Source organism: Haplochromis burtoni, unplaced genomic scaffold, assembly GCF_018398535.1.
Source record: "Haplochromis burtoni strain Fernald_Lab_line unplaced genomic scaffold, NCSU_Asbu1 Contig_32, whole genome shotgun sequence".
NCBI lineage: Eukaryota > Metazoa > Chordata > Actinopteri > Cichliformes > Cichlidae > Haplochromis > Haplochromis burtoni.
The window spans coordinates 3,253,315-3,273,340 of NW_024582393.1; the positions used below are offsets into that span (position 1 = coordinate 3,253,315).

Sequence of the window (20,026 nt, forward strand, 5' to 3'; positions counted from 1 at the left end):
CTATAGACTACCGGGGCTTGAATAAAATCACTGTTAAGAACCGCCATCCTCTTCCTCTGCTATCCACCGCACTCGATTCCCTCTCCCAGGCCTGCATCTTCACCAAACTAGACCTACGCAGCGCCTACAATTTGGTGCGGATTAGGGAAGGGGACGAATGGAAGACGGCCTTCATCACCCCTAACGGACACTGGGAGTATCTGGTGATGCCCTTCGGCCTCTGCAACAGCCCTGCTGTCTTCCAACATCTGATCAACGATGTCTTGCGGGACATGCTGGGCCGGTGGGTGTTTGCCTATCTGGATGACATCTTGATCTACTCCCGCACCGAAGTGGACCATATTCGCCATGTGCGGGCCGTGCTGAGCAGGCTGCTCGAGTACCAGCTGTTCTGCAAACTGGAAAAGTGTGCCTTCCATCAGCGGTCCACCACCTTCCTGGGCTTCACCATCTCCTCCAATGGCCTGACCATGGACCCGCAAAAGGTCCAAGCCGTGACCCAGTGGCCTCAGCCCTCCAGCCTTAAGCAGCTACAGAGCTTCCTGGGCTTTGCCAATTTCTATCGGCGCTTTATCCGCAATTTCAGCACCATTGTCGCCCCACTGACATCCCTCACCAAACCAGCTAACCTGCCCAAGCCCTTCTGCCTCCCCCTGGTGCGAAACAGGCATTCCGAGACCTTATCCGCCGGTTTGCTACGGCTCCCGTCCTGCTCCACCCTGATCCTGCCGGAGATTTTGTGGTGGAGGTGGATGCCTCCGATGTTGGCGCTGGCGCCGTCCTCTCTCAACACGGCCCGGATGGGAAACTTCACCCGTGCTGCTATTTCTCGAGGAAATTCTCTGACACGCAGCGACGGTATGGTGTCGGCGACCGGGAACTCCTGGCCATCAAGTGGGCCTTGGAAGAATGGCGGCATTGGCTCCTGGGAGCGAAAGAACCATTTCTGATCTGGACTGATCACCAGAACCTGATCCATATTCGTTCTGCCAAGCAGCTCAACCCAAGGCAGGCCCGTTGGGCCTTATTCTTCGAACCGTACAACTTCCACCTCGCCTACCGCCCTGGCTCCAAGAACACCAAGGCAGACGCCCTCTCCAGGCAGTTCGCCCAGGACGACTTCACGTCAGACCCTGGACCTATCCTACCGTCTCATTGTTTCGCTGCCCCCCTTCGGTGGCCCTTGGAGGACTCTATCCGGGATGCCCTGACCGCCGAACCGCCTCACGGATTCCCCAAGGACATAGTCTCCGATCGGGGGCCCCCAGGTTCTGAGTTCACCGCCAGGTTCTGGAAGGCCTTTTGCCGCCTGATTGGAGCGTCTCCCAGCCTCTCGTCCGGCTATCACCCTCAGACCAATGGGCAGGTTGAACGGACCAATCAACAGTTGGGGCGCTTCTTACGGTGCTTCGTCTCCGCCCAACCGTCGCTCTGGCCTCGTTACCTGGTGTGGGCTGAGTTGTCTCATAACCTTCACGTCTCTTCCGCCACCGGTCTCTCGCCCTTTGAGGTCTGTCATGGTTTTCATCCTCCTATCTTCAGCCATCAGGAAGCGGAGGTCGACGTGCCTGCTGCTGAACGGATGGTCCGCCGCTGTCGTCAGGCCTGGATCAAGGCGCGGGCTGCCATTTCCCGGGCCAACGCTCTGTACACCCGGCAGCATCGTCGCCGCCACCGCCCGGGTCACCCCTTCCAGCCGGGGGACCGCGTCTGGCTCTCCACAAAGCACCTGCGGCTGCGCGGTGAGTCCAAGAAGCTCACTCCCCGGTTCGTCGGCCCGTACGAAGTCACTGCCCGGCTCAACCCCGTGGCTTACCGTCTCCGGCTTCCGCCCGCCATGAAGGTCCATCCGGTTTTCCACGTCTCGCAGCTTAAGCGGCACGTCGCTTCCCCGCTGGCGCCCCCCTCCCGGGCCCCGCCCCCGCCCAGGATCGTCGATGGGGGTCCTGTCTACACTGTCCGACGGATCTTGGACTCCCGTCCCCGGGGCCGGGGGGTCCAGTATTTGGTGGACTGGGCTGGCTACGGCCCTGATGAGCGCTCCTGGGTGCCGTCCCGCTTCATCTTGGATCCTTCCCTCATCTCGGATTTCCGTCGCCGCCGTCCTGGCCCGTCGGGTGCCGGTCCTCGAGGGGGGGGTCCTGTCAGCCGGTGATCAGCTGATCACGGGGCCGGGGTTAAAAGAGAGACGCCACCCACCTGTTCGCCGCTCAGACATCATTCTCTTCGTGTCAGGAGCTCCGAAACTCTGCCGACGTCAGTCTCCGCCTGATTCAGCAACCGTGAGTGTTTTTCCCTTCAATCCTTTTTCTCTTCCCGGCTCCGCTCGCTCTCTGTCTGTAACGACAGTTCCGAAGCCACGCTTCGTGCACTGATCGTTACTAGAATAACTGTGTGTCTGCTCCAAACCCACCGCTAGCCGTAGCCGCGCTTGGGTCTAGTCAGCACGCTACACCGGCCCGCCGAGCTACTGTGCGTAGTTCGCCCCGCCGTGACAGATCCTAATGAGCTTCATTACATGTGTGTGTGTGCTATGTTAGTAAGGTTAATACATTTTCTATTTCTATATATCCTTTTATGTACCTTCCCCCTTTTTTCTGAAACAAAACTCCGTTCACTCCAAATTTTGTTCCAGAAACATCTAAATGAAAAACTCTGTCATAGTCAGGCACAGCTAAACCCCAAATGCTTGCAGGTTACCATAGGCAACCACACTGTGTATTGTTAACCCCTTCTACAAATGCCCTCTTTTAATGTGTTACACTTTATGTATGATTTTGTGTTATCTCTGGTGCATATTATGTGCGTGCGTGGTGTCACTTTCCATTGTTCTAACAGTACTCTTGCATACCTCAGCGCTGGTTTTCCTCCTCCTTTTGTGGTGGTCTGGGGACTGTGTCAAACCTCCACTTCCAGGCAGTCGTCTGTCTCCCTGGATTCCTTAACCCAATTTGATTCCCCACACTAAAACAGCAGCCTCAGTCCTCTTCTGCTCCTTTTCTTCTCTCCCACTTTTCAGTCCAATGGCAGTCAGTTTTCTTCAGCTTTGTCCCGTGTCTCTCTTTGTCCCACTGTCTCTTTCATTGCCATCTCGCTCCAAACATGGCAAATGTCAAGCTCAGACAGTCTTCTCAAAAGTCCTTCACACACAGTGAGGTTGCAGCTTGCTGGAAACGCATCTCCATCCATCCAATCTAGATGGTGGATCTTCTCTTTCTGATGCCGTTTGCCCACAGCGCTGCTGGACCTCTCTGCTCAGAACTCTGGTATTGTCTCTTGGACTCCTGTCCACTGTTGATGTTCATGCTCGTGCTTCTGGAACTGCACTCGGTGTCTTCAGGGAGAGATTAGCTTCCTTGGAGCTTGCTTGTTCAGGATGAGGACGGGAAGCTGCAAAACAATTCAGCCAAAAATTCTGGCTGGGTGTTTCTATTTTTTTCTAATGATTTTAACCTATAATTTTCTTCCGACTGCTGCCCGTGGAGAATTGATCCAGGTCCGTTCCCCACCTGTAAACGACAGACTGAGAGACTTTCATTATTCACTGTGACTGCATATGTTTTCATCACTCCTAAAGCAACACATCTCTGCTTATTTTGTTTTGAACTCTACTGACTTTAAACCCAAAATGAAATTTTTATTTGTCTTCCCATAACCAAAAATCCTCTTGATGTTGTTATTAGTTATTTTCGTCCACCACACTCCAAATTATGTTTTTTTTTGTGTCCAGCAGGGGAAGAAGGTGACCTCTCTATCACTGCTTCCCCCAGTTGGAGACAATTTCACTCACACTTCCACACTTTTTATTTTCTTTGTTTTCATCATTTCTTTCTCTTTTTTTTCTTTTTTTTTTACACGCACACATTAACCTGTTAACTCACTCCTCCAACCTCATTTTCCTTTCACCCCAACAGCTCTCATACAGTCAACAATCAAATTCTCCATTCATCCTTGAGTACTTGATCACCTTTAAATGTCACTGTTAATTTTATCAATTTATTTATCACTACCTTAACACTAATCCACTGTTTTAGTTTTCTTTCTTTATTTTCCATTCACTTTCTCCTATTTGATCACTAGGATTTCTTGACTATTATTATTTCACAGAAAATCAACTGATCTACTTCTTCTCCCTCTTCTGTCATCCAGGAATTCGCACACACTCACAGGCTGGTCACTCGGCCCCCACCTTTTCTTTCTCTCACAGACACACACACACTTTACTCCTTGTTCGGTCCGCCTGTGAACCCCACCCCTCGAGGCTGGCTCACACACACTTCATGCTTTTTGCAGTCCCATTCAAACTCTCTGTGAGACACTTCCTTCTCTGCTTATTCTGGACAACGCCCTGACGGCACACAGAGCGGGGCCATCCGCTCTTATGCACCTCACAAATTATTCAAACTGCGCCACGGACTCGATACCGCAGTTTCTCTTCCTTTAAAAAATATAAAACCAAACTCAACCCCCCAATTGACTTCACAGTTTGCAACAACTCGTGACACGGCCTCCTGCCGCGATTTTTACACACCACAAACACACTATTTGGTTTAATCCTCAACACTCAGCTTCTGTATTAAATCATTTTCACAGCACACGCAGTTATAATCAATATAAGCATTTACACAGCCAATTTACACTTTATTTTATATACTCAGGCCTGTATCAACGACAAACGACACCAGATGCCAAGACAAGTTATTCAACCGTTCCTTATTCTTATTCTTATTCTTATTCTTATTCTTGTCACTTCTTATTTTATTCTTGTCACTTCTTATCCTTATTCTTCTTCAAAAGCTCTGTAGCATTACACCTAACTTTTTGACTAATTTAAAAGCTTCTAGGCCCAGGTCTAACCTTAATTTATAACCGCTTCTCGGGCTGCGTCAAAACAATGATTTTATTAAAACACATATATGTGGAAGATGAGCTCTGCAAAACATCAGCCTCGATCTTCTTCGAACAATAAATGGGGTGTCATATATATAACATCAGGGTATCAGGAAATATAACGCCCCCTTGTGCGTCCAAGCAGATAAAAAAAACATGCATGTTCCAGTAATTCTGTTTTAGAACATATTCTAAAAAAGAAGAGTTCCTTCCTCTGTTCCTCCGCCACCCGCCAGATGCTTCCTGTTATTTCAATTGCTGCACTTCAGAACAGAACATAAGCATGCCGTTTACAAGCAAAACAAGTCTATATACTGTGCATGTGTGCAGGCAGACCATGTGTCTGTGTTTTAACCTCAGTACATGACCTCACTCAACAAACAAAGACATTTTAGAAGTATACTTCCTGACTCCGTTTGAGTCATCTGTTACCAGACAAACTCCAATGCAGCAGGCTGCTGAATGCACACACAGGCCTTTAATATGTGGTAAATTGTACTGTAAGCATGTAGGCAACCTTTCAATAGCTGTACTTTGCTCCATTGATCGGTCGAACTTGCGTCGGCCGTAGCTTGAGACCATTAATTAACTTGACCTAGTGTGGAGATGAAATATTATTTTACTGTTACTATTCATAACCATTATTATTACTGTTGCATCATTTATGGTTTATCATTATCATTTCATTAGAGCATTTATTGAAACTGTTGCGGTTACATTAAAGTCTGTATTTCAGGTGGGAGCATAGTTATATAATAATCTTTCATTGCAGGTGCAACTGTAATCATGTTATACACACATTGCATTTTTGTGCTAATTAAAGAGCTGAAGCTCGGTCAAGTTAATTAATGGTTTGAAGCTACGGACAGCGCGACGTCTGGCCGATCAATGGAGAAAGTTAGGGTGACCCACAGCTATTGAAAGGTTGCCTACATGCTTACAGTACAATTCACCACATATTATACATGTTGTATAGGCCTGTGTGCTCAGTAGAGTTGGATGTCTCGAGACCGGTCTTGGTCTCGAGACCACTTTTACGTGGTCTTGGTCTCGACGGACTTTTGTCTTGGTCTCGGTCTTGGTCTCGCTGTTTCGGTCTTGCGTTCTCAAATCGACATAGTGTTCGGGAGATTTGGAGTCAACCATCAGCGGAGTGGGGGGGGGGGGTGGCTTACTGGGCTTAAGCCCAAAAACAACACACGAAGCACAGAGCGCACCGTCGTAAATTCCCCCTAATTTTGGTATGATCCGAGCTCAGGCACTAGGCGACTGAGCGCAGCACCCATGTGAGCGAGGGGGGAGAAGCTGCTGCCTGCGAATTTGCTGCAGACAGAGGAGAGCTTAAGTTTGACCAGGTACCAAAGCAAATCATTCGTACTGAACTAATAATGTAAATATGACGGTGTATCACAAAAGATTGATATCAAACTGATCACTTGGTTGCGTTACTTGCTCTTCGAGTGAATCAACAAATGGATAAATAAAAAGCCGAACAGCAATGCTGATTTTTTAGTCTTAGCTTACATTTCATATTTTCAGTTGTTACCCTCCACGGCTAAACAAACTCTCTAAATCGGTTTCAGTTGTGTACTGATGAACACAACAATGGACATAAGGAGCTTCTTTCAAAGAAAAAACTCAGGTAGATGTTATTTTATATATTATGCTTTGGATGTTGTTCAGTATATCTATGCAAAACAAGAGGAATTTCAATACACAGCAGTATATTCACAGTTGAAACCAGATATTTACATTAGAGATGGACCGATCCGATATTACGTATCGGTATCGGTCCGATACTGACCTAAATTACTGGATCGGATATCGGAGAAAAATAAAAAATGTAATCCGATCCATTAAATATCACGAAAGCACCTCACATACGCCGTAACTCACCTCAGAACGTTAGCACGTCGGAGCAGTATGCATCACGTGATAGAGTGGCTGTGGCATGCGGGACCTGTGGTCTGGATAGCATTTGGAGCTTCGCTAGCAACCTGGCATTTCATCTCCGACAAAGTTATCCCCGAGAGAAGTAAAGCAAGTGTGTAAGTCCATCTCTGAATCTTTGTAAAGCATTCCTGCGTTAAGCTTAACGAGCGACTGCCTCTCGCTCTCCGGCTGCTACTTCAATCGTGAAACTGCTAATGATCAGCTGATCGGCTTTTCTGTCGCGAGTCTCTCTTGTTTGTTTTTGGTCCACTTTGCGCCAGAAAGAGGAAACCAGCGGCTGAACAACAGCAGCACGTTTAAGCTTGATAAGCTGTTGTTACAATTTATTTAATATTACTTTCTACACCAGGATCGTTTTCTACGTAGCTGACGGCTGGTAACTGTGCAGGGGCGGATCTAGCAAAGTTTAGCCAGGGGGGCCGATAGGGCATTAACTGGGAAAAGGGGGCACAAAGACATACTTTTCTTTCTTATTCTCATTTAAAATGTCTAGCTTTTAATAAATAATTATCTGACACCCAAAGTTTTAATTTGATGTAAAATGAATAGAAGTCAATTAGTGTATATAGTGACTATTAAGTCTAATATATATACCCTAGTAAGCTATAGTACTTTTTCCTTTGGGAAGGTACCATCTGTGCAGTCTGCAATTTTGTTGAAGAAAGATGTTGAATCTATTTAATATTTCTTGAAAAATAATTGATTTCTGTGCATTTTTTTTCACACTGCATCAAATTAATGTTGATTACGTCGATTAAGCATCATGAGGTGGAGCGTGAGGGGTGGTTCCCTATTTTTTATTTATTTATTTTTGTTGTTGCTGGGAGTTGGAACCCTATTAGTTAGGTTGCTTAATATTTACGCTAAGTACTCTTTAAAATACCAGAATAGGGAGGATGGTGTAGGTCTAAGTTTATTAGATTGATCAGTATTGCTGAACTATGAAATATTTTTTTTGTATACAGGTATAACAGAATAGCTTTAGTGTAGTTGTTGTTTTAAACTTGAGTATGAACTTATACAAAATGCAGCAAGATATTTAAAAAACAGTTTTGTTGATTAAAAAACACTATATCGGATTCATATCGGTATCGGCAGATATCCAAATTTATGATATCGGTATCGGTATCGGACATAAAAAAGTGGTATCGTGCCATCTCTAATTTAAATATGTTTATGGAGAAAATAAAACTTTTTACTGGTTAAACATCAATTTAGAGTAAACTTTTGTTTTAGATAAATAAATGTTGAAATATCTTTTGAATTAGTTAAATGTCAGAATAAAAAGAGGGAGCTGTCTATTTTAATCACTTTCATCAAATTTAGGAGTACATATACACTAAGTTTATTGTTAATTAATAAGAAAACTCCAGACGATTCCATTCTGAGCTAAAGAAGCTTCTGATAGGTTAGTAGAGTCCATGTGATTTGATGTTACAATTAAAAAAGTGTTTGTGTTTTTATCTGAAGAGTACATAAATATCTGGTTTCAACTGTATATTTGATGATGTTGGTGTTTGGCTTGATTGTCAGCACAAAGAGGGAGAGAGAGGAACAGAGAGGGAGAGAGAGAATGACGACAGAACAGAGATGGAACAAGAGCAGGTGAGACACACATGTTAGTCAAATGGTTGTTTGCCAAAACTCATCAGAACATGTATCTAGTACCTAGTGTTTCTTTTTAGATACCATTTGTTACTTTTCAAATTCTATATTTATTAAGTTATGCAGGCTTGTTTGCACAACGAGGCTAAATAATTATATAAACTTTTCTCAATCTAAATATTGTACTTTGGTAGAATTAAAAAATAAGTGTAGTGCAGGTCTATGATGATTTTTAGTGCTACTATCATCTAGTTCTGATTCTGGTTCTGTCTTGGTTACTGTTGTAGTCCTGTTTTAATTCCAGATCAGTTTTGGGTCTGGTTGAATTGGGGTTTAGTCCCTGTGTCTTGATACAGGCCCGACTTTGTTCTGCCTTGCTGCTTAATTAAAAAACTAGTTTAAGGTGTCCTGAATATGTATATAGAATAGCATCTGGCTGCAGTTTAAAGACTTTTTTTGTCTCGGTCTTGGTCTTGGTCTCGTCTCGACTCGGTCTCGGTCTTGGTCTCGTCTCAACTTGGTCTTGGTCTTGGTCTTGTCTTGGTCTCGATACCCTCTGGTCTTGGTCTTGTCTTGGTCTCGGATTAGGCGGTCTTGACTACAAGTCTAGTCTCAGCAGCCTGCATTGAAGTTTGCCTGGTAACAGATGACGTAAAGGGAGGTCATGCACTGAGGTCAAGACACACATAAGTCTGCCTGCACACATACACAGTAGACTTGTTTTGCTCGAAACTGACTGCAAAGTTGTTTACCTGCATACGTGACAGTGAAGCGCAGAAAGTGGAATAACAGGAAGCATCTGGCGGGTGGCGGAGGAACAAAGGAAGGAACTGTTCCTTTTTAGAATATGTCCTCGGTGGAATTACTGGAACATGCATATGTTTTTATCTGCTTGGGGGCGTTATATTTCCTGATACCCTGATGTTTTATATATATGACACCCCATTTATTGTTCGAAGAAGATCGAGGCTGATGTTTTGCAGAGCTCATCTTTCCACATATATGTGTTTTAATAAAATCATTGTTTTGACACACAATGGACCTTCAGTCGTATGTCTCTTCCTCAAATCACGAATCAGGACAGTTTTGGTGCCGAAAACCTGGTTTGATGAGGGACTTGGGTTTGGCTGAGGTTTAGTGGTGTCAAACGGACGGACAGCCAGCAGGTCGACTAAGTGATGGGCCCGGAATAAGAGAGGTAAGCACCACCTGTTGATTAAAAATATCCAAAGGTGCTGAATTGGAAATTAAGCTAAATTAAATGTTCACTCAGTAGAGCTTCTGGTCCGTGTCCATGGTGATTTTGGGGTAATTAGTGATAAAAGATTGGGGAATATTTGACTGACAAAATTTATTGCTGTTAATTCTGGGGTGAATTTTAAGTTAATATGTTATGTGTTTAAATTGATGTGTTATATTTGTTGACTGTGACGCCAGCCAGCAAGTTTTAGTTAGGGTATTTGGTCAGATTGACCAGCAGAACTGGGTTCGGGCATCAAGTAAAGACTGGGGGCTGAGAGCCCACAGTGATGCTTTTAAAAAAGTAAGGAAATTACTTAGACCGGAGTTGGACTCCGCAGAGCGCAGTTGTTCAGCGTGTTGCAGCAACCAATAACCGTGGACACGTGGTTATTTTTAGCTCGGGTGGCCTCCCACGGGAATTCGGACACCCGTTAAAGGCCAGGTAGTCAAGGATTACCTTTTTACTGTGCTATTTGGGTGAAGGGTTGGACCCGGCCGTAACCACAACGTGACTGACCTGTGAGCTTTAAGTAAAGCGGAAAAGCGCAAGTGTAATACTTAGACGCCGGACGTGAAGCTCCCTGTCGGGCTGCGGGGAACGGTTATAAATTAATTAGGGCTTAGAAATTTGACCGCTGTCGGCAACGGTGTTCCCGAAGCGAGTGGATTGACCAGCAAGGTTGGACCTGGGCTTAGAGGCTTTTAAATTAGTCAAAAAGTTAGGTGTAATGCTACAGAGGTTTTGAAGAAGAATAAGGATAAGAAGTGACAAGAATAAAATAAGAAGTGTGTTAGTGGAAAATGATTCTATGTTTCTTTACCTTCTTTTAAATGTACAAAGATGCCTTTTCTCTGCCCTTTGTCTATGGTTAGATTAGTTTAGAATTATCCTTTTAGACTTTCCCAGCGAAGACATATTGTTTTGGGACATATTGTTTTAGATTGTTTTATCTCTCACAGCTTTCTCCCAGCTCTCTGCTGACGAGACTAGCGCCACATATGGAGTTGTTTATTTTATCTGTTTATTATTTTCTTATCCTGTTCTCACTGTCTTTCCTATAAAAAGTGCCAAGCCTCTGTTCACGACGTGAGTTGTTCTCAGCAGCTCACCCGTGTTCACGTTAAAGCATAAAAAGTAACTTTGTCTCATTGTGTCTTTATTTCTCCTGGGTTTTTTACAGAGTTTTCCCCCAACATTTCTTGGTCCTTCGGAGCCGGAGCGCCTCCATCGTGTCCCATCTCCGTGACCAGTCCACGTTGTTCGCCTGTCGACAGCTCACACACCAGGTGTGTGGAAAAAGACCAAGAGCGTTAAATTCGGGTCTTGGCCAACGTCTTAGAAAGCGACCCACGGTGGTGGGGCCCGATCGAGGTGGACCAGACCCGGCGACACTGACCAGGTAGATACAGACACACTGACACAATCTTGCGTAAAAAGCGTATTTTAAATTCAGGGAATTTAAAATAGCGGAAGTAGCTCGTCGACTGGTAGCTTGGAGCTCGTCGACTGGAAGCTCCCCACCTCTGTGGGTTAGGTTTAAAGTAGCTCGTCGGCTGGTAGCTTGGAGCTCGTCGACTGGAAGCTCCCCACTTCTGTGGGTTAGGTTTGGAGCTCTGGGTAGCTCCCCCAGCTGGGTCTAGACAGGGTCTAGGGAATAAGTAGCTCGTCTACAGAAAGACTGGCAGCTCCCCTTATGATAAGGGTTCCGGTCGCGCGAATAGGTGTGTGTGTGTGTGTGTATTGTTTTAATTAACGGAGCAAGCTGAATTTTCACGGTCCAATAAGAGACTGAGCTGCTCCTACTGTGTTTTTCTTTTACTGCTGTTCACTGACGTGCTGGTGAGTTGAGAGAACGGTCGAGTTCCGTCTCGTAAAGTTCACACCGCTTTCGGAACTAGTCCGAAAGTCGAAGGGCGTGTGAGCAACCACTCTCGTCTCTAATACCAGCGAAGGTGATAGCAGCTGTATCGTGTATATATTACTTAAACAAAAATAAGTAAATACATAAATAAGATGGGTAATCAAGCAAGTGAAATTAAAACTCACTCCTGCTGACGAGCAGTGGTGAGAAAAGAAAAGTCCAGACGCCGGACAAAACAATGTCTGTAAATTGAGAGATTTAAGAAAACAAAATATAAACAGTCAGAAGAATAGAACTCAACTGCCAGTTTAGTAAAACCAGAAGACGAGACACTGTGCAGTGCCCACAATCCTTTTAGTAAACCAACACTCATTTCTGCAGCCGCATCTGCAGCAACACCCATATCAGGAAGAACATAATAATCCCTTATTAAGTGAAAACTAGAGATCACAGTAGTTTGAGGTAGTTTAAAAGGGTTGAAAACAGACCCCACTGAGTAGATATAAATATAAAAAGTACGAAATAAAGATAAACAAAGGGAAAATTACAGTAGAAATTATCTTTAGAGTATTTGAAATTAATAATAGCAAGGATAACAACCTGTAAAGTGATATTAATCAATGAAACACAGTTGGCATGATGACCATGCCCACAATGTATAAAATGGATATAAAGCAAATAATTCACACGAAAATATTTTAATAACATAAATAAAGTATATTAAGGCTGTGTCACTGTTCAGCCAAGGACAGTGTGTGAAAAGGTAACTGTCTCCATCCTTGGGAAAAGGATGATACTGCAGGTCATCTGAAGCCCTTGATGGATACAAAATAAAATATAAATAATATAATAGAACTGCCTGGTCCGCCATGCAACAGAGAGAACAAATGTGACCGCAGATTGGATGAATTCTAAATGATCTGTTTGCTGAATAAGATGATCCTAACTAACAAATTGGCTCAGTAGTAGTATAATGGTACACACTAATAAAATATTATAATATGCTATTGCTGTTATATAAGACAAAGAGGATAATATTAACAATGACATAATATTAATATGAAGAGGCACCTTAGTCGGTTATGATGTGAGGTGGATAATTGTTAAGCAGTAGTCTGCATCAAGCTTAAGGTTTGCTGAAACTCAGTGTAATGACATGTGAGATGAAGACAATACAGAGAATAACTAAACTAATGAAGTGCATAGAGGCACTTGACCAGCTTGAAACCTATCATCTCTAGAATGACACATTGCTGAGATATAGAGCACACCTATAATAACAACCAATAAGCAAAACCCTGTAGACAACAGCTAAAACTACAGGATTGAGAAGCTGAATTAAATATGTAGACACTGCTAAGCTGATGAGCATGTTCCACATTTTCTTTTTCTTTTTTTGTTTCTTTTAGAGCAGAAGCTGCTGTAACACACCCAAAGAAAGACTCTAGGTCTGACCAACCGTCTCAGTCGTGGGCAAAAAGATGACAGTCAATAAAATTCTAAAAGATAATTTATTGACGAAAAATATATCAAGAGATAAAAGATAAAACAGTCCAGTGTCCCACTTATGAATTGTATAAAAACACACAGTCCCAAGGCCAGAGCCAGCTATGCCACACGGCCAAGTTACACTCCACATGTTGCCTTTAACAGGGTTAGAAGTTGTCCTTGGAGACCCACCACCCTGCAAGCATATAGTCAGTGGTCACTCAAGCCTCTGCAACCCTGCTGCCTTTAGGCTGTGGCATATAATAGGCCCTGGACTGCACAGAGAGACAAAACGACACACTTAATATAAAATTCATAGCGCAAAACCCATCCATCCCAAACATATCTGATTTCATCACATTACATACCTGCACAGAGAGACAAAACGACACAGCAGTGTTTGTAGTGTGGGCTATAAGTAGACCAGTGTATCAGTGCAATCAAGTACACTTGCCTCTAATTAGTCCAACCCCATTCCAGCCATTGGCTCACCAAAAATGTGACACACACAAAACCACTCCCAACCCAGTGCAACTTCACACAATAATATGGAGCTGAATTAACACAGGCACATTAGTCTACCATGTTACAAGCTGCATGCTATTAAAAGCCAACATATGCAGACTTCTGCCTTGTTCGGGTGGCAGCATTTTTTCTTTTTTCTTTTGTGTCCTGACACGTTTATGTTTTTGTTTTTGTTTGATTATTTTGTTGGTTTTGGAAACAAATTTAAACGAACTTGTGACAATACTTGAGAATCACAGTGACACAGTGATTAGGCATATGATTGGAAAATGCCTAGGTTTAGAGCTGTGAGCTATGAGCTGTGAGCAATGCAAAGTTAAATATATATATGTATAAATGGGAAACAACCCTAACTTGAAAGTTTGAAATGTGTGAGATCCATGACTTGTTTGAAAAACTAGAAATTATCTAAAAATGCCTTAAGTGAAAATGTAGTGTTGCATCTATTCTCCCAAACCAAGACAAAAAAAGAAGCAGCATTCTGTAACTTAAAAATAAGGCTGACGTGTTGACAATAGACTAAAACACTAATTCGCAGGTGGCTATCAGGAACAGAGAGGCGAGCAAAGTCACAAACACCAAGGCTGCAGACAGCCACGCAGAAACAGCAGATAACATAGAGACAACGCCTGCTAGAACCGTGGAGAGGAAGGTCACTTCACACGAGATTGTAGGAGTAGGCCACAGAGAAATAATGCAAAACAGTTTTGAGGCAGCCACTTAAGAACTTACAGTTTTCAAAGGACAAATTAGTTGTAAAGTCAGCTGCAGGCCACACAACTGTACAACAATTAACTGCCCCTTTAGAACTAGTACATACAGCAAGTGGCCGCAGGTGCTTTATTAAATGCATATGACCCGTTGTGTCCAGTAAATTTGCTAGGTAGAGACGCTCTGACAAAACTTAAGATAGCAGTCATGGCATTCTTTTCTGGTATTACACCTGAGTGCATGCTAAATGACACCCGCCACATCCACTTTCCAGAAACCGACCGAGTATCACAACATTCTGAGATTTAAACAAACTCCAGGCCCAGATCCACCTTATGATCAGCAAGTGTGGAAGCTAGGAGAACAGCACTTGACCTTACAGCACAGGCCGAAATTGTGTAGGTTACGCAGTGACCACAGATAGTAGAATAATAGAAGCAAAACCACTTTCTTGTTCATATTCTGCACAGAGCGCTGAGCTGTTAGCTGTGATTTGCGCATGTGAAATACACAAAGATAAACAAATAACCATTTATATAGACAGCCAGTATGTTTTCTCTGCTGTGCATCATTTTGCAAAAAATTTGGAAAACCAGAGGAATGATTACACCAACCGGAAAACCAGTTCAGCATGCCAACCTCTTACAACGCCTCTTTCATTGCTACAGGCAATAACTTTGCTGACAGAGCAGCAAAACAGGCGGCACAAAAGACAAACTTCACATTGATGGCAGTAAACACACATCAGATTCCACTGGATGTGTTGAAAAATGAACAAAAAGCAGCAAGCACAGCAGAGCAGGCAAAATGGCTAAAACACGGAGCAGTTCTGACAAACGACTTAATGATGTGTTATGGCAAGCCAGTGTTGCCAAAATTCCTCCACAAAATGGCGGCATTAGTGACTCATGGCTGTACGCATTTGTCAACGGGGGGACTGACCAGTATTGTCAACTCTCATTTCTACACTGTAAATTCTACACTGTAAATTTTGAAACATCAGCAAAACAATTTGTCAGAACGTGCATGACGTGTCAAAACAATCCACATGGACTTTATTGAGCTAAATGAATGCCAAGGGTAAAAATACGCCCTAGTGGTTATAGATGTATTCTCAAAGTGGCCAGAAATCTACCCAGTGAAAAAGGCAGATACAATTTCAGTAGCAAAATGTATGTCTAAGTTGTAGGAAAATAAAGAGATGATTGTAAATAACGAAGAATGTAATGATGTCTATCAAGTGTCTTGCAGATTACAGCCCGGTGACTGGGTTCTGATCAAGGTGCTCCAAAGGAAAAACTGGAGCGCACCCAGGTGGGAGGGACCACATCAGGTTCTCCTCGCCACGCCCACCGCTTGCAAAATAGCGGAACGACCATCTTGGATCCATCAGAGCCATTGCAGACGAGTAAGTGAAGCCATCTAAACTCAGCCGACACAGGCTCGCCCAATTGTCGTGATCTCGCCCGGTGGAGGGAACAGCCTTTCTGGCCGGGGGGTCTACTCACGACAGGAGGGTGTGTCCTGTTGTCATGAGGTGGTGGCTCCTAATAACTGCAGCGGCCCTGACCCTGGCCGGGCTCCTCATCTTTGCTTCCGTGAGGGACAACAAGTCACGCTATATGAAGAAAAGGCAGACACTGTATGACAAAGGAAAGTACACCAAGTTTCCCCATGGCTACGCCACTAACTTCTGGTGGCAGTTTATGAACACTACAGCTCACTTGAATAATAAAACTGACTGCTATGCATGTACCCATATGCCCCTATCCTCACAGACGTCTGGCCTGTGGCCGTACAGCATACCTGAAGATCGCAGTTGGTGCCTGTTGGGCCTGGCAACACATCCAGGCTACGGTACTCTTTGGTCCAAGGCCAACTACAGCATCCCAGCAAAAGCAACCTGGAGGTCATCATCACCCACAAATGTGAACTGTTCCGGACAGACCTACCTACTGACCTGGCCCCAAGTCTCAGACCCACTGCCTGATGTAATTCTACTGAACAAACTGAACGCATCACAACTGCCAGTATGTGTGATGAACAATGGATCGCGGGCAGTGGGGGAGCTGCCTACTCACCTATGTAAGTACATATACACTTTCTGCCCACCGAGGAACGAGAGGAAGTGTATGGCCTGTTCAATCAACGACACCTGTGCCAGTAACGACGACGCTGATGAGCCTCAACTGTCGCTCCGACTACAGCTACCGAATGCCACTACAAACAAAGACTCAGTACCAGACAGGATGTGCACGGACGGCACCCAGCAGTAGAGGAACCAGAGTTTTGGCTGACTGGTACTTCCTATGTGGCAATAAGGCTTATCTGTCACTCCCTGAAGGTTGGGGGGGTCTGTGCGCCCTGGTGCAATTATCAGATCACGTCTTCTTCATGCAACGTGTTGCACATCACCCAAGCAGCCGACAGAGACGTGAAGTGGACATCGCCTCACCCAATTCTTTCGGCATTACAGTGGACACTGGAGTGCCGGGAGAGTTTCGCATCTGGGGAGGAGGAGTCGAAATTCTTACAGAGCTTGGTCCCCGGCATTGGAGTTGCCGAGGTGCGGGATCACGTGGAAATCAACCGATATGCTCTGCTACGACACATCAACTTAACTAAGGCCCTGGGAACGGCCTTAGCAGGAGAACAGCAGGCCATCAGAACGATGGTACTGCAGAACAGACTGACTCTGGATCTGCTAACAGCATCACAAGGAGGAGTTTGCAAGCTGATCGGGGAGACATGTTGCACTTTTATCCCTGATGGATACGAAGCTGGAGGAGACATTTATGAAGCTTTGCAGAATTTGACCGTTCTGCAACAATATGTCACTGACCACACACCTGGAGCAGCTACAGCACAAGGCTGGCTGGACTGGCTGTTCGGCGGTTCATGGCTGGCTGCTGTAACAAAACCGTTTGTCCTTCTAGGTTTCATCATGATAGCACTGCTCATATTAGTGTTGTGTGTGTTGCCATGTCTAAGAGTAATGATTTCAAAGATGATAACAACTACAATGACTGCTTATGTTGCCGTGCCTCAAGAAGAACAGCATCCCGTTGCAATTCTGTTAGAGGAACTTGTAATAGCTGCTAATAAATGACGTGGTGATTAAAAATGACTTGTCAAGTGATCATGCACTGATTAACACATTAGTAGTTTATACAGGTACAACATAAGGTTTTCTTATTCTTTTATTTTTTGTAGTTTTAGTTTTATTATTTTTCTTCATTATTACTTTTATACTTTCTTTTACTGTATTTTCCTTAATTCTTTTATTCTTTTATTTGTTTCATTCTTTAGCCCACATGATTTACATTTCTGCTATGCTGACATTTTGACAATTAAAAAATTGCTAAAGATACTTAATAAATAACCTTCACAGACAATTGTTGTATACATTTAAAATAAGTTAAAACAGGAGGGAATGTTAGTGGAAAATGATTCTATGTTTCTTTACCTTCTTTTAAATGTACAAAGATGCCTTTTCTCTGCCCTTTGTCTATGGTTAGATTAGTTTAGAATTATCCTTTTAGACTTTCCCAGCGAAGACATATTGTTTTGGGACATATTGTTTTAGATTGTTTTATCTCTCACAGCTTTCTCCCAGCTCTCTGCTGACGAGACTAGCGCCACATATGGAGTTGTTTATTTTATCTGTTTATTATTTTCTTATCCTGTTCTCACTGTCTTTCTCTATAAAAAGTGCCAAGCCTCTGTTCACGACGTGAGTTGTTCTCAGCAGCTCACCCGTGTTCACGTTAAAGCATAAAAAGTAACTTTGTCTCATTGTGTCTTTATTTCTCCTGGGTTTTTTACAGAGTTTTCCCCCAACAAAGTGACAAGAATAAGAATAAGAATAAGAATAAGGAACGGTTGAATAACTTGTCTTGGCATCTGGTGTCGTTTGTCGTGTTGATACAGGCCTGAGTATATAAAATAAAGTGTAAATTGGCTGTGTGAATTGCTTATATTGATTATAACTGCGTGTGCTGTGAAAATGATTTAATACAGAAGCTGAGTGTTTGAGGATTAAACCAAATAGTGTGTTTGTGGTGTGTAAAAATCGCGGCAGGAGGCCGTGTCACGAGTTGTTGCAAACTGTGAAGTCAATGGGGGGGTTGAGTTTGGTTTTATATATTTTAAAACAGTGTTGGGTAAGTTACTTTAAAATAGTAACTTAGTTACATTACTAGTTACTTCTCTCAAAAGTAACTCAGTTACTTCAAGTTACTCTTACTTTCAAAGTAACTAGTTACTAGGGAAAGTAACTTTGGTTTTACTCAGAATTCTCTTGTTAATGTGTTGCTTCCATAACTTTGCCAGTCTTCTAGCTTGCTTACTTGCCACAGTGCACTGTGCCACCTACCAATAGAAAGGAAAAGATAATGTGCATATTTCCACGAGAGAAATCCCACGCCTGGACCGTCATTGACTGCTGCCATGATTCTAGCCTACGTCACAGCGTCATGTGCGCCTTTTACATCCAACACAAAAACTGCAGTCGTGGTGCTTTCGATTGTACTCAGAACTCGGAAATTCTGCCTTCTGAATAGGAAGATGTAGGTAACACCAGACTGCAGATGAGCTGCATACAGGGCTGGACTGGGAACAAATAATGTCCCGGCATTTTGACTAGAGACTGGCCCACCATTATAGGAAAAATCATAAAGCCTTTGAATGAAAATAAACACTGTTGTGACAGTGATGTTCACTGTTCTGATGGTATATATGCATCAATCTATCAATCGTTTGTTGTAAGATTCAGATAATTATTTTTTAAAAGCTAGACATTTTAAATGAGAATAAGAAAGAAAAGTATTTCTTTGTGCCCCCCTCTCCCTGTTAATGCCCTACCTGGCCCCCTGGCAACACTTTGCTAGACCCGCCCCTGCACAGTTACCAGCTGTCAGCTACATAAAAAGGATCCTGGTGTTATTTGTCTCTCAGAAACAGTTCATAACTTCCCTTCAACTCATTCATGTCACCTAAAAGGTAAACCTGTTTCTCCATCACGTTAGCTCTGATGATTCAGTAAGGACATCTCCTGGTTTCATCTTCATGTTTCCCTCTCACCAATAACCAAACCATATCATGACCAGCAGCTTTACAGCTGTGGCTCCAGCAAACATCAGCTGATACTAGAAATTAATATTAAATAAATTCTAACAACAGCTGATCAAGCTTAAACGTGCTGCTGTTGTTTAGCGCGACATCCGCTGGTTTCCTCTTTCGGCGCAAAGTGAGCGATAAACAAACAAGAGAGCCGATCAGCTGATCATTGATCAGTTTCATGATTGAAGTAGAAACGGGAGAGGGAGGGGGAGAGGATGAGAGAAGAAGAGGCAGCTGTGCAGCAAAGACACAGAATAACTCCAGCTTTGTGCTCTTTTTCATTGTAGCTGAATTACGGGACAAACTGTTCCTTTTCACCTCAATAAGAAACGCGTAATATTTTCTCTGAATACCAGACGGGACGGTTGGCAACTCTAATAACTTATGAACAAAATAAAGTTCAACATCATTAACTTCATAGCACCACCCAGCTGTATAGAAACTCCGTCATGCTAGCTAGCACGCAGTACGGAAAAAGTCAGAATAACGAAAATAAACTCCACCTAAACTTGGTTCATATCTGACCCAGAGAGACTGCAGGTCATAACTTCTTACCTGAAGTTCAGTTCACACTTGGACCGGCGGCCGCCTCGGGTCTCTTTTCCTTCTGCGTCCCTTTTCCTTCATCC

At 43.7% G+C, this 20,026-nt stretch overlaps 1 long non-coding RNA gene across 2 annotated transcripts; it reads left to right on the top strand.

Annotated features, from left to right (window-relative positions):
- The first annotated feature begins 9,315 nt into the window (after positions 1-9,315).
- Positions 9,316-16,278, top strand: LOC121814280. 2 transcript variants are annotated; one of them, XR_006054248.1, is made up of 3 exons: positions 9,316-9,646; positions 10,872-11,090; positions 12,962-16,278. It is a non-coding gene; the product is annotated as an uncharacterized LOC121814280 (long non-coding RNA). The 2 variants fall into 2 exon arrangements; XR_006054247.1 differs by lacking the exon at positions 9,316-9,646 and having other exon boundaries at positions 10,019-11,090.
- The last annotated feature ends 3,748 nt before the right edge of the window (positions 16,279-20,026 follow it).